The 14,459-nt window shown below is 38.3% G+C and overlaps 1 pseudogene; it reads left to right on the top strand.

Moving 5' to 3' along the window:
• The first annotated feature begins 12,568 nt into the window (after positions 1-12,568).
• Positions 12,569-14,041, top strand: LOC145987200 (L-threonine ammonia-lyase pseudogene; annotated as a pseudogene).
• Positions 14,042-14,459: the final 418 nt, after the last annotated feature.

Below are 14,459 nucleotides of genomic sequence, written 5' to 3'. Positions count from 1 at the left end.
TTGTGCACAAAGAGAAAATGAACTAATTGGAAATAGGATGTTTATGCTGTAATGAAAAGGTCCCGGGTTCGATTCACAATGTCAAATTGGCTGATAATGATGATGTTTTTAAAATAAAAAAAAAGAAGTGTGTTGAGTCCCCATTAGTATTTATGCAGGAACAGATATTAAAAATCAAAACAAAATGCCTTTTGATTACAACGCAAAGACTTTACCGCTAATGTATAAACATAAATTAGAATCTGTTGTTTTGCCGTGTGGGGCCCCCAGTACCGATTAGCTTAAATGCATAAAGAGTAGGTAAAATAAGCAAGATGGCCGTCACTATTGTTTTGTGATCAAAGAGGAGTCACAGGTTCGATTCAATCAAAGGAGGCAACATTCTATGTTTCAATTCCATGTAAAAGTCTAAAGTTATGTTTCGATTAACCTCAATGCATAAAAAAGAATTAAACAAAAAACAAGGAAAATGGCGACAGATGTGATAAAAAAAATTGAATTAGTTTTTTTATAGTGACAAGAAAAAATAGCGAATCACTGTTAGAAATAGAATAAAAATAAAGAAACTTGCCTTTGCGTGTCCATCGCTGTGCAGAAAAGCTCTCATGCTTTATCTCCGACAACTCCACAATACACAATTTTTTTTATTGCATAGTTAATTATTAATGTTGTTATTAACACAGATTCTTACCAGTGTGAAGAAAAGCTCTCATGCTTTATCTCCGACAAGTCCACAATACACACTTTTTCATTATATAGTTAATTATTAATGTTGTTATTAACACCGATTTTTACCAGTGTGAAGAAAAGCTCTCATGCTTTATCTTCGACAAGTACACAATACACACTTTTCATTATATAGTTAATTATTAATGTTGTTATTAACGATTGTTACCAGTAAAAATATAAACCATGAGGATTTTTAAAGGGGTGATAAGTGAAAAAAAAAAAGCCAAGACATATATTTTATCCCTGTTTATTACCAATATTTACAAAATTCAAAAGAGCCGCACACACACACATACATATGTAAAATGTTTATATTGTGTCACCAGTTTATCAGCATGTTATTTAACAAGTTTTTATTCTTCAAGTTTGTTCACTCACCCACATAAGGAATTGTGTCACTATCATATCCATTTTCTGCTGCAACCACTGAATTAAAATGTTTCACTATTTTTTCCACAAGCATGTCCTCGCAAAAAACAAACACTTCTTTGGAAAGTCTTTTTCCGTCGATGTTTTGTATAGACAAAGGCTCAGGTTTTGTACATCCATGTAGATGGGAAAGCACAAACTTCTCCTTATTACATGCATGGACAGGGGAAATATCTGTGCAACCGAAACATTGTTCGCGAAGGTCGAGAATGCAAGATTCCACACAGTTTCCAAAATATGATTTTAGATACGGCGACACTGTTTCACACATAACTTTCGCATGCTCGATGCACACAAATATCTTCATAAAGTTCCGCCACGAACTTTCTGCGATGAACACTATCTCCAGGGAACCGTAAGCTGGTTTCTTCCTTATAATGATCTGACGGCGATTGTACAGTGTGGTTATCAGCAATTCATGTTGCTCACTTAGTGGGTAGGAAACACGAGGCTGCTCACCTGGAATAGCGATGTAATTGTCGATTACTGGAAACAATTCCTGAATAGCGTGCCACTCCTGCAACTGTAGTTCAACACCGGCCGCCCCGCTTCTGTGTAGCCTGACCACAGGTTGGAAATCCAGATGAGAGGAAAGTCCGATTGAAATAACCTTTGTTTTCGAAGCATTCAAATAGTAGACGTGATCAAATAATATCGACTGGCGTATAAGACTAGTTACTTGTTTTTGTTCTTCAGGTAAATGCTGATCGCTCTCTTTCTGAAGAACCCCCTTGAAATTAGTGTACGGTTGAAATCTTTTTTTCAGCGGCATCGAAATAGAGGATTCCATGACTAAGAACTGCGAGATACTGCATGTCGCAGCGTGCAGGTATACATTTGAAGAAATGCGTGGGTGTGTTTTTGAGACGCATGCGCGCGTAGCAAACCAAGCATGTGCTGGACAAAAAAGGTGGGGGGGGGGACGGGACTTTACAAATATCAATGGTGAGAGAAAAATCAGCAGAATATCATAAACGTCATATTGAGGAAATATTGGATAACAAATATTAATTAATTTAATTAAAGCATCAACCTCATTGTCGATCTGAAATTAGGTTTATAGACAGAGGGCGAAATGGAAAATATCGACGATGTTCTAGTATTGGATTGTTTCTGTATTTCCATCGGTATAATCCTCCACCACATTTGAAGCATACTGTTTTATCCTCTTTTTGAATGTAAAATAATCCTGCTTCGGACAGAGCTTCTACAAACGGGAATTCTTTTGATTGCCAGTTTCTGAAAGAGGACAATCTAGCATTGAAAGATCCCATCTCTGGATATTGCGTCATTGTTCTGTAAAGACACAAAACAAGATAAATATTATAAGTAAGCTGTTGTAAACTGTAACGCTACAAAATTATTAATATACTATTAGGACTATATGTAACTTGTATAAAATTTCAAACAGTATTTACTGTCAATATTTTCTAGTATACGTACCGAGTATTATAAATTTAATTTACGAGTCAGCAAATAAGTTGTTATAATATTGTCGTTTTTTATCGGTACTGGGAATAAAATTTGAAATTTATGCATGGGTTTACCAGAGGCCCTATGGAATAAATACAGAAAACAGTAATGCCCACAGTACACAGACCCGTAACTTTGTATCTGATGAGTGTTGTACGTATAGAATTTAGAGTTACTTTCCAAAAATCGCAAATGGTTATGCACATGTGGAGGTTTTCCGTAACTATCAAAAAATTCCCCCCGGGAGTTACTGTCTATGTAAATTGCTACCCAGTGCTTCCCGGGGCTATCTTTGGGATCTGTATTTACAATCAACGCTGCTGGTAGTTCCACATGTACAGGTAATTCATTAGCTGCGAAAACCCCAACATGATGATTGTCAAAAGCTCTATTTGATATTAACCCGTGAAGCAAATTTAAAGTCGACAGCATTGCTGGACACTAAATAGTAATATTGTGCAACTAACCTTTTTATACTTCAAAGTAGACGGTACACGTCACAGTAGATTCCAGAACCAATTTTATCTGGACCACCAAGCTGTTTATCGTTGTTGAAACAATGGAGAGCTATCTAACACAACGCTGATGCTCGGAATATGTAGGCGAGTTTTACAAACGCGCATGCGTACAGTGTTAATGCTACCTGGCATTTGTTGTGCTGTTGTAAAGTGAATTTTGAACTATAAGAAAATTATCTGTATGTGTGTGTATATATATATATATATATACAGACACACACACATATTTATTTATTGATGAAGTATAAAAATATATATATATAATACAATACAATATAATATATATATATATATATATATATATATATATATATATATATATATGTAATTTGAAGATACAACATATCAGTAAAATCTAACAACTAGAAAAATATTCATAACATTCGACTTTTATATTATATGTAATTTAAAACATTCTTCACAGTTTGAGAAATGGAGTGCTTGTGGAAACACCCGTTCTCTGCAATATTGGCTGGTCCATCAGGATGCGGAAAGACATATTTTGTGAAGCATTTTCTCCAGTGTTTACCCCAAATGGTAAATGTAAAATTCAACAACATTTTGGTGTGCTACGGGGAATGGCAATCTGCATACAATGATTTCCCTGGTTTTGTACAATTTCGGGAAGGAATGCCTAATATTGACCAATTTGTGCCAAATTCTGGACCTCATCTTATTATTATCGATGATCAGATGAGGGAATGCGATCAAAGAGTCACAGATTTATTCACAAAAGGGTGTCATCATCGTGATATTAGTCTTTTCTTTATCACTCAAAATCTATTCCATCAGGGAAAAGGGAATAGGGATATATCTTTAAATAGTCATTATATTGTATGCTTCAAAAACCCAAGAGACAGAGCCCAAATTAATTATTTATCTAGACAAGTATACCCGGAGAATCCAAATTTTATAAAAGATGCATATTACAATGCCACCGCTGAACCCCATGGATATTTGCTGTTTGATCTGAAGCAGAACACTCCGGAAGAAGTATGTTTACGGTCGCGGATATTTCCCGACGATGATATCAATTATGTATATATTCCTACAAAAAAAGCAAGCATAATCACTAGTCGTTTATTCTGTCATCATGGCTCCAAGAGTGAAACACGCTAAAGTGCTCCAAGTTTTGTCGGATGCTAAACCAGCTCTTCGCACAGCGATATTACAAGCTGCTGATTCTTCCTTAGTTAATTCAATCTGTGAGTGTTGTTACAATGTTCTAAAAGGGAATGTTCCTCTTTCAACACCTCAGAAAACAAGATTGAGCCGGTACAAAAAGGTGATACGTAATCTCTCTGCCAAAGGACACTCTACAAAGCAGAAGAAACAGATACTAGTGCAACACGGAGGATTTCTACCTGCGTTATTAGCCCCTTTAATAGGAGGTGTGTTATCAAGTTTATTTAAGTGAAAAAAAATTTGAACTTGGAGCATGCCAAAAAAATGGTTATAATACCTCAAGAATTGATGGATAACATGAGACATCCTGTTATGTCTGCACCGTCTACATCCTTATCGCAATTGGATCAGGATATGCAAGTAATTTTGAATCTCAAAGGTCTTTCGGAAGGTTCGGTCTCAATTGCTTCGGAAGATTCGGTCTCAATTGCTTCAGATGGTTCGGTCTCCATTGCTTCGGTAGGTTCGGTCTCAATTGCTTCAGAAGGTTCGGTCTCAATTGCTGGCCCAGCTTCATCACTTATGCTTCTATCCATCTCGCTCTCTTCGATACTTGGCAGAGATTGCTCATCACTTGACCTGTTGTCCATAGCTTCACTGTCTTTTTTCTCTTTCGATCGTGAATATCTATTCTTTTTCTTGCTAATCGCAAAATATGCGTATAGTGCTAATTGATTTTTTCGCTGCACTAATTCCATAGAAACTCTTTATCGATTTTTAAAACATCAACAATCAATAATATCCATGGCATTGCTCCTTCCCTGTGCAAGATAATTGGGATGTCTTCCAATGTTTCGAAGTGTTAATGTCGGGAAAGTATAAAGAAGGGAAAGTTTAAAGTTTTCTCAATCGGTGACAGTGGCTTTAAGAGAATTTAGTCTTTTTAGTTTACAGGAAGTTTCTTCCAGTTCCAAACCCTAAATACGAAATACACACATATATACACGCACACAAATGCCTTAACAATGTTATTTCTGATTGACGTGTATATATTAGTTCGGCTTACCTATAAATAGTCAGATATAAATCTGCTTAATACGTTTGAAGAAGTTGCATAATCACGTTAATTTTGTGTAAAGTCATTTCTGACATCATCTCGTAATCAAGGGGTTCTGGCGAAGGAACGTTGCAGTGTTTCGTGCACCATTTTGAACTGCAGATCCAGTCCCGGTTAGCCTATCTGGCCACAAGGTCTACTCAACACAAAACTGGTCCCGGGTTCTAAGCCCCACCTGGATATGGATGTTGTTTGTGAGTGTCCCTTCATCAATTTCATCAGGTAACATGCATAGTAGGTAAAAATGACGTGATTGGCCTACCAAGCCTCCCTCTTGGGATGTGTGTTCAACACATAAGGCTTGTAAGTCCACCTTACAAGTTGAAATTATTGAAGAAAACGTATTTCATTCCCGTATTTATCGCTTGAACACACACAGAAATAACAGACTGCAAGTAGAACTTTTAACGAAACAATTGAGGACTTGATTTGATTCGAGTTGTTTCTCTGTAAGGCTTCTTGAGAGGACTTACGTGTGGGTGAATGGAAGAAATGGTTTGGACTCGCCCATGGCGGGTGTGTTTGCTTACTTAGTATCTTCTCAATCAATGACAGGGCGCCCCGATTCTCAGGCACTGTAAGGCGCATTACAAGTGGGTGGTAACTGGCGAGATTTCTGTCCCCGCTGCGTCTGTCTGCCACGGTCGGAACAGAACCAAGAAAATCGACTCCCCTGTTGTTTCAACAATGCTTGACGGGAGATGTGGCTAACAAAACGGGTGTAATTTTAAATGTGTAAACTAACTATTACGTTCACAAAGAGATGGTTTAATGTTGGATATTACCTTCATTAGAAGCAGCGAAGTTAAAGATAAAAGAGGAATGTCTGGCAATCCTAGATCCGACAGCGCGCGCAAAGTTAGGCGCGTGCATACCAGTTGCCCGTAATGTTAAAAGCATACGCGTAATACTTAGCGTTATGATTTACAGATTTGTTTACCTTTTCCTTTGACTAAGTTCCTTGATATGCTTTTCAAAATGTGCACAAATATCGTAACCATGATAATGAGTAATATTCTCGAATGCATTTGAATTTGCAAATTGTATCCTACTCATTTCCCACAAATGGCTTTTTAGTGAAAGAAAAAGAATAATAAGAATAAAAATATGACATGGCTTTTCCAGAAGAAGAGTCTGTGTCCTTAACTAAGCTGTATGCGAAATTTGTCAATTGCTACCAGTTGAAAGTTGAGCTACAGGTAATTTATTCTGAAGCCGAATATCGAGTAAAGAGTGTGTTTGAACTTCATGAGTACCTGCGTACTACTCATTTGAATGAAGCTGTTGAACAAGTGTACAAACTAACAGAATTGTTCCTCACTGTTCCTGCCTCAAGCTCGTCGGTGGAAAATTAGTTTTCTGCACTGTAGAGGATTCATACATTTCAACGCAGCACACAGACACAAGGAAATCTGACTTGGGACTGATATCCATTGAAAAGGAGCTGCTAAAGAAATTGACCAGGAACTCCCGATTCTACGACGACGTGATTGAAGTGTTCAGACTAAAGGATCGTCGGATCGAGTTACAGTATAAATGAGAATTTTCATTAAGTAATACATACATATGCTATTATTGTTAACATAGAGTGTGTGCATTTTGTGTTTGAAATTGAGTAAGACCATGCATGACTTACATTCAAATAGATTCTATTTAGTTAAAATATCTTTGGGTTTTCTTTATCCAATATTCAGATCAGGTTTATCTAAGGAAGCCTTACACCTTTCATAGAATCACGCTACGCCACTGGTGTTCAACCACTAGTATCATAACAGTAACAGTGTACAGTTAGTTGGTAATTATGGTAATTTTTGTAATTATTATAATTACTATGCTGAAAGTTTGCTCAATGATAAAATGTATGTGTGACACACGTCCAATTATTGTTTTTTTATTATTGATGGTCATTTATGTAATTATTATAATTAATATATAACTGCACATATTTAAATAACGAAGAAAGCGCTGATTCAATGCCAAAATGGATTCTTGAATTTTAGTGAAAGAAAAATTGGTGGACCTCTGTGAAAATATTCAATACTTCATGTTGTCATGTTCTCTTTCTTCGGTGTTAAAATTCAACATCTCAGTAGCTTTGTTTTGTCTGCGAAGTTTACATGAATGTTTTCATATTCAGACATAATTTATATTCTAGCATATTGTAACATCCCCTATAACACATCCACAGAACCTTCTATCTTTCAACTACGGTTTTGATTTATAACTCTTGACTGGGGCGTTTTCGGACTGGACTTCGTTATCTCGTGTTGATGCTTTTGTCTCCCTCCCCATCATCCCTGAACTTTTGTTACACAAATGTTTATCCTGCAGAAATATTTGTATTAAATTCTGCACACGCAGGTTTACAAAACTGGTTTGATCCAAAATTTGGAGACTCAGAATTCCTAGAAGCAATGTTAATTGGATCATTCAAAATGTCATTTCTGGGAATGTAATTTTGATTACAAAACATCAGATTCATTGAAGTTGTAGCATTTGTATTACCAGCCACAGTATATATTGGCTTCTCACATGAAGGTGTATGCTGAAAATACATTTGAATGGCTTATTGCAGAAAGGGACCTGAGTCACTTTTGCACAATTCTGAGAAAAACAATGAAAAATCGTATAATATTAATAGTGTAAGAAAGAAATGTGCCGTTGTTGGCTCAAATATTCAACAAAATGAATAGTTAATTTTGCAACCCTCAATGCACCCCTCTGCAGTATGCTGCTAGACACAGTGGAGATGAAAAAATTAACTCCGATACCTCAAAAATGTGACTCGGGTCCCTTTCTGCAATAAGCCATTCATTTATGAAATTGGATTATTTGAATAAGCTTTCGTTGTACAACAACACGGTTTTGATTTTTGGACTCAATATCAAGAAATGCTGTTTTATGATAATATCAAATACAGAACATACCACACATTATGAGTACTTCATTAATCAGGAAAAACTGAAACAAGTGAAAAGTATTAAAGATCTGGGAGTAATAATTGATTGTAAACTAGAGTTTCATGAACATATATCTCATATAATAAATAATGCGTATAGATCTTTGGGTTTACTAATAAGAAATTGTCTCAATTTTAGCAGTACTACTTCTATTAAGCTTCTGTATAGTGCCTTAGTTAGAAGCAAACTAGAATATACATCTATTGTTTGGTCGCCACTTTACAAAACCCACATAAAACAAATAGAACAAGTGCAAAAAAAGTTTTTGAGATACCTATATTACAAGAGGTACAACATGTCTGCATACGCAAACAGAGTTTCATATGTCCTTTTACTGAAGGAATTCTCATTTATGACACTCAGCAATAGAAGAGAATTAGGACAACAGATATTTCTTTATAAAATTATAACTGGATTGTTGGATAATAGAGAGTTTCTTCACCAAATATGTTTAAATGCTAGCACATGTAATTTAAGAAAAAGAAATTTATTGCTATATAATATCCCTAAAACTGAAAAGTACAAACAATCACCATTAATTAGAATGAGCAGTATGTATAATAGAATAACATCCACAAATCCAAATATTGATTTTAATCTTAACATTTTGGAATATAAAAATGCTATAAAAGCCACACTTAACACAGATACTTTCACAAATGGTTGATTATTTATTGTATTTATTAATTATTGTAGAATATGTTCTATATGTATCCCTATATCCACATAAATGTGTGTGTGTGTATATATATAATGTAAATATATGTATGTAGATAAGCTTAAGGATATGTGCCCATTAATATGTGTATGTATTTATTTCATTGTTGTTTCTATCCTATTATGGTCATATTTATTCTGTACACCTCATGAGAAAGGTGATAATATTGGTTGTGGATATATGAATAATTTATGTGTGTTGTGTATATGTTTGTATGTGTGTGTGTATATGTAGATGTGTATGTATATGTATATATATATATATATGTGTGTGTGTGTGTGTGTGTGTGTGTGTGTGTGTGCGAGCACGTCATTACTCTACGTTATATAAGTGTACTTATGTTATAGTTAATAACTATGTAATATGTATGCATGTTATTTAATCTCATTTATATTCATGTTCACATTATTTATGTTATATTAATGCCTCTGTAATTGGAGATATCCTTTCTCTGTAGAAGGCAAATAAATAAATAAATAAACACTGAGTTTCATTATGAAAACTGGCATTCAGAGGACTTCCATAACCATAATGGTTAGTAGAACAAGGTTCATTGTAATGAACTCTACATGTATTCTCCGAAAGTGCGAAGTCCCTATTGGTCAACGGATGTGTAGTGAAATGAGCAGGTGATTCGTCACGTGATGGAGGATCCCACAAATAAGATGTATTGGAAAGCCTATAGGTAAAATCAGTTTCTAAACAAGTAGCGTTCTGACCTGATTTACGTTTAGTAATGGCAGGTACATCAATATCAGATGAATCATAACCGGAAGAACCAAAACCGCGTTTGTCACTTCGAGCACTAGCACGAAATTTAACATTTCGTGATCTTAAATTTGAATCTGTTTTATTTGTTTGACAAGCCACATGCTCAGTTTGTTTACTATTTCCATCCTCTTCGCTCAGTTCTCGTCTTCCATTCAAAGTTTCGTTAGCAACACTGTTGCTGATGGCATTGCCTTGCTCCAAAGAAATAACCCTATCTATAAGATCTGAACTACCTTCATTCTATCTAATTCCGCATTTAATGTTTCAAACCTAACCTCATGTTGACTAAATTTCTCCATAATTTCCTCATTGCAGACTTCCAACTTTGCCAACTTTCCGTCATGGCTCTTCATTTCTTCTTGCATATCTGAAACTTCGACATGCATATACTAATAACTTTATCCAATTTACACCTCAACTCACTGCTAAAATCTTGTCAAGTTTGGGCAACATCTTGTAACGAATGTTCAATATGATCAAGCCTGCCTTTTAAACCTAACATTATGCTGCTGTAATTCTTTTCGAATGACATCGAACTTCTCTTCCAGATTTTCATTATTCTGTTGCAAATCCTTTTGCAATTCCTTTTGCAACCTTATATTATTATGTTGCATACCCTTTTGCAACATTTCATTATTTTGTTGCATATCCTTTTGCAACATTTCATTATTTTGTTGCAATTCACAGCGAATGTTCTGTTGCAACTTTTCTTGAAGATTTTCATTATTTTGCTGCAAACTTTGAATAACCGTAACTTGAAATGCAGCAATAATCTTGTCCAAGTTGGGATTCACTGTACTTGTATAAGATTTTAACAAAAATGGATCAAAATCTGGTTTACAAAATTTACAAGATTTCATTAGAACTACTAAATATCACCCAGTGCATTACAGTGAAACCTCTGCACTCCAAATGTTCCCATTTATTGCAGCCATTGCACTTCACAAGACGGGAATCTGCTTCAATGTTACTGCTTCATTGGGTCAACATTTTCTTCAATAGTTTCATTTTCTCTGAATCCACGACGTCGGATCTTAAGAAAACTTCAGTTCTTAAGTTGTAAGAATGTTGCTTCCGATCCATTATTTAAAGTAATCAGAAGATAACTTTTACATTATATATTCACGAATCCTGGCTAAAGGTCGCATTAATTGTTGCTGTTAGTTTTTGAATTAGCAACTAGTACAAATATATTATTTGTTTTAAGAAATAAAATACAGAAATATACTTACGAATTGGTGTATTACACTATATCCCATAATACATAATTGGAACAGTAACAGTGAAAATGAAATGTCTTTCTTCTTATCAAAGATTTTTATCATTAATACAACTTAATTGTGAATGTTATAAAAAGATTACAGTCACACGTTCCAGACGTAAAATCTCCGTTGTTCTTTCTTGGTCCAGTGGTGGAATGTGCTGCCGTGTTGCCAAATCTCCCATCTTCCCTCTCAGATTTGCGGGTCTCGTGTCCGACCTGAACGGTGTCCGACGCAGACGATGTCCGAGCATTCGTCGTTAGCCATGTACACCTTGCGGTCCACGATTAACTTGTTGTAGGCCACGACTTCCTGGCATCCTTCATTGGGTCGGTCAGGAGCTGCCACCGCCGCGCGATGTGTGTGGGGGGGGAGTAATCTTCCCTCACGTATATCGTCGTTCCCTTGAGCTTTCCTCTGTTGGCTAGTATCTCTTCCTTCTTTTTGTGATGGTGAAATTTCACTATGATGGGCCTGCATCCGGCTAGTTTGTAGTTCAATCTGTGGGCCCTCTCCACCGCCATGTCATTTAGCTCCACACCCATCTTCTTTCTCACCAGCGTCCGGATTTTCTCCTCCGTCTGTTCCTGGGTTTCAGCTGCCTAGACTCTTCTCCACAGGCACTCATTCTCCTCCTTCAGTTTCCGGTTCTCCCTTTCCAAGTCGTCCATTCTTCTTTCAATCGCAGCCAGCCCGGCCTCAATATTGGTTGTTTTTTCGTGGACCTGCTTCAGGGTCGTCAGCTTCTGGTTGATGTTCTGGATTGCTTCGGGTATGCCCTCCAATGCCTTTAGCCTCTCCAGAATTTGGCTAACATCATTCCTGCAGTCTATGGGTCCTGAGTTCAATTCTACGCCGCCTATCACAAGCAGCGCCATCAACACCAATGCACCCACAGCAGACCCCATTTTTATGTTCACAGTACACTCGCTGCCATACGGCAACAACTTCCGGCCTCCCCGGTTATTCCAGGAACCTATACAAGCTCTCCAGACGTATAACTCGATCCCCATCGTTAGCGAACACAACCGGCAACGTCGCACTCACACAGGACGCGTGAAACACGTCTGCACTCCTCGGTGTCACGAGCAAAACTCGGATAGTATGATAGATAACTAGAATTACCTTCACCGTAAGGTAGGTTTCAAGTTTTGTGCAGTATATACGTATTATGCTAGACTTTTCGAATTTCAAAATATGATAATCAGAATTTATTACAGAGGAGAGGTAGGAATTTTAGGGGAATGACGGAAACCAATTATTTTTCATTTACGTTAAAAAAAACAATAAAACAAAATAGCCGAAGGTCACGCATGCGAGCGTACAAGACGTGGCCAAAGGCCACGTCGAAAGTACGCAAGTCTTAATCTATATTTATTAATGTCATTGCATTTATTGACCCAAAACTCTCTTGTTGATTGACAGAAAGAAACAATTGTTGACTACTGCTATGCAACGTTTATTTTCCTACAATCCAGATAAAAACAGTCATCGCCAAAATTTGCCGTTGAAATGTAGATATTTCTCGCAGCTTCCGAAAAGATATCTCCGACATTAGTAAAACGTTTTCTTTTAGCATTCCATAACCCTTTTAGCAAACTTTCAAGAGGATGGAAGAAATAGAAGACCCGTGGTGCACGCCCAACAACCCCAGAAAGGTGTCTTTCGAAGAGGTGACGCAGGCTGCGTTCAAAATAAAAGGTGGGTTACACGTCACGCCATGCATTAAATCCCACATGTGCCAGGCGACGGGAATGCAGCTCTACCTCAAGAAGGAGTTCCTCCACTACACAGGGAGCTTCAAGGAGAGAGGGGCCTTGTACTCCCTTCTGAACCTGAACGACGAGCAGCGAAAAAAAGGTGTGGTGGCCGCATCGGCAGGGAACCACGCTCTGGCCCTGTCGTATCACGGTATGAGGCTGAGCATCCCCGTGACGGTGGTTATGCCGACCATAGCTCCCATTCTGAAGATCCAACGATGCAAGCACTACAGAGCCAACGTGATCGTTGCGGGAAAGGACATGGCCGAGGCCAAGAGCATCGCGTTGAAGATGGCCCAGGACGAGAACTCCGTCTACATCAACGGCTACGACCATCCGTGGATTCTCGCCGGGCAGGGGACGTGCGCGCTGGAAATCCTGGACCAAGTACCCGACGTGGACGTGGTCATGTGCGGCATCGGAGGAGGTGGTTTAATCGCGGGAGTCGCGGTGGCCATCAAGAACATCAAGCCGCACGTGAAGGTCATAGGGGTCGAGTCGGATCGTTGCCCCGCATTCGCGAACTCCATGAAGGCTGGGATGCCCGTGTACACCAAAGTGGAGAGAACCCTGGCCGACGGCCTGGCGGTGCCCGTGGTGGGCTACAACGCCTTCGCCACCGCGGCGCCTCTCATCGACGGCGTGGTGGTCGTAAAGGACGAGTGGATACCCCTGGCCATCCTGAGACTGGTCGAGATGGAGAAGGCGGTCGTGGAAGGCGCCGGTGCCGTTTCCATAGCTGCGATCCTCGCCGGACAGATGAACGCCTTGAAGGGCAAGAAGGTGGTGGTTATCCTCTCTGGGGGCAACATCGACACCACCATCTTCGGGAAGTGCCTGGAGCGAGGTCTCGTGATGGACGGTCGCTTGCAAAGATTCAGCGTGGCCATCGGTGACCGCCCGGGAGGGATAGGCGAGCTCACCGAGCTTCTGGGATCCATGCGTGCCCAGATCAAGGACATCGTCAGGGACATGGTGTCCACTGACGTCTTCCACATGGAGTTGAAGGTCCTCATCGAGACGGTCAGCAAGGACCACGCAGCAAGAGTAAAACAGGGAGTTCTGTCGAAGTACCCTGAAGCCCATTTCTACGACTTTCCTCTGCCTGCAACACTGGAGAAATAGCTCCATTCCTGAAGAGACATTGCTACCACGATATCTAAATTTGTACACGATACGACAATAAAATACTACTGAAATTCTTAATCCTTGTACTTGATCTTATATATGGTTGGCTAGTCATTCCATGATGAAAGTGAATTCATGATTGCGTATCACAGATAAATGAATTTTGCTTCAGAGACCATCCTCAATACTTCAGACTCAGAGAAGAAAAATGTTAACAGACTCAATAGTTCATTGGACACATATATTCCGCAAGAAATGGCGCATTTCAGTGTTCGTAACAAACCTTGTTGAGAATCTATTCTATTGCAATGATTTGTGTACATTGTGTATGGTACTCCAAAAAGGAACTGAACAGCCTTTTTGATTTCATCTTTAGCACTACATGCTATTGAACCCTGCAATAAAAATAATAAGAAGAATCGCTTCTTCTTGAGCCGCTCATAAAACCAAACCTTGTCAATAAGAAAAA

Source organism: Lepisma saccharinum, chromosome 4 (genome assembly GCF_977018435.1).
Source record: "Lepisma saccharinum chromosome 4, izLepSacc3.1, whole genome shotgun sequence".
In the NCBI taxonomy this organism is placed as follows: domain Eukaryota; kingdom Metazoa; phylum Arthropoda; class Insecta; order Zygentoma; family Lepismatidae; genus Lepisma; species Lepisma saccharinum.
Note: the sequence above shows the minus strand (reverse complement) of the source record. Positions and strands in the feature narration are given on the sequence as shown.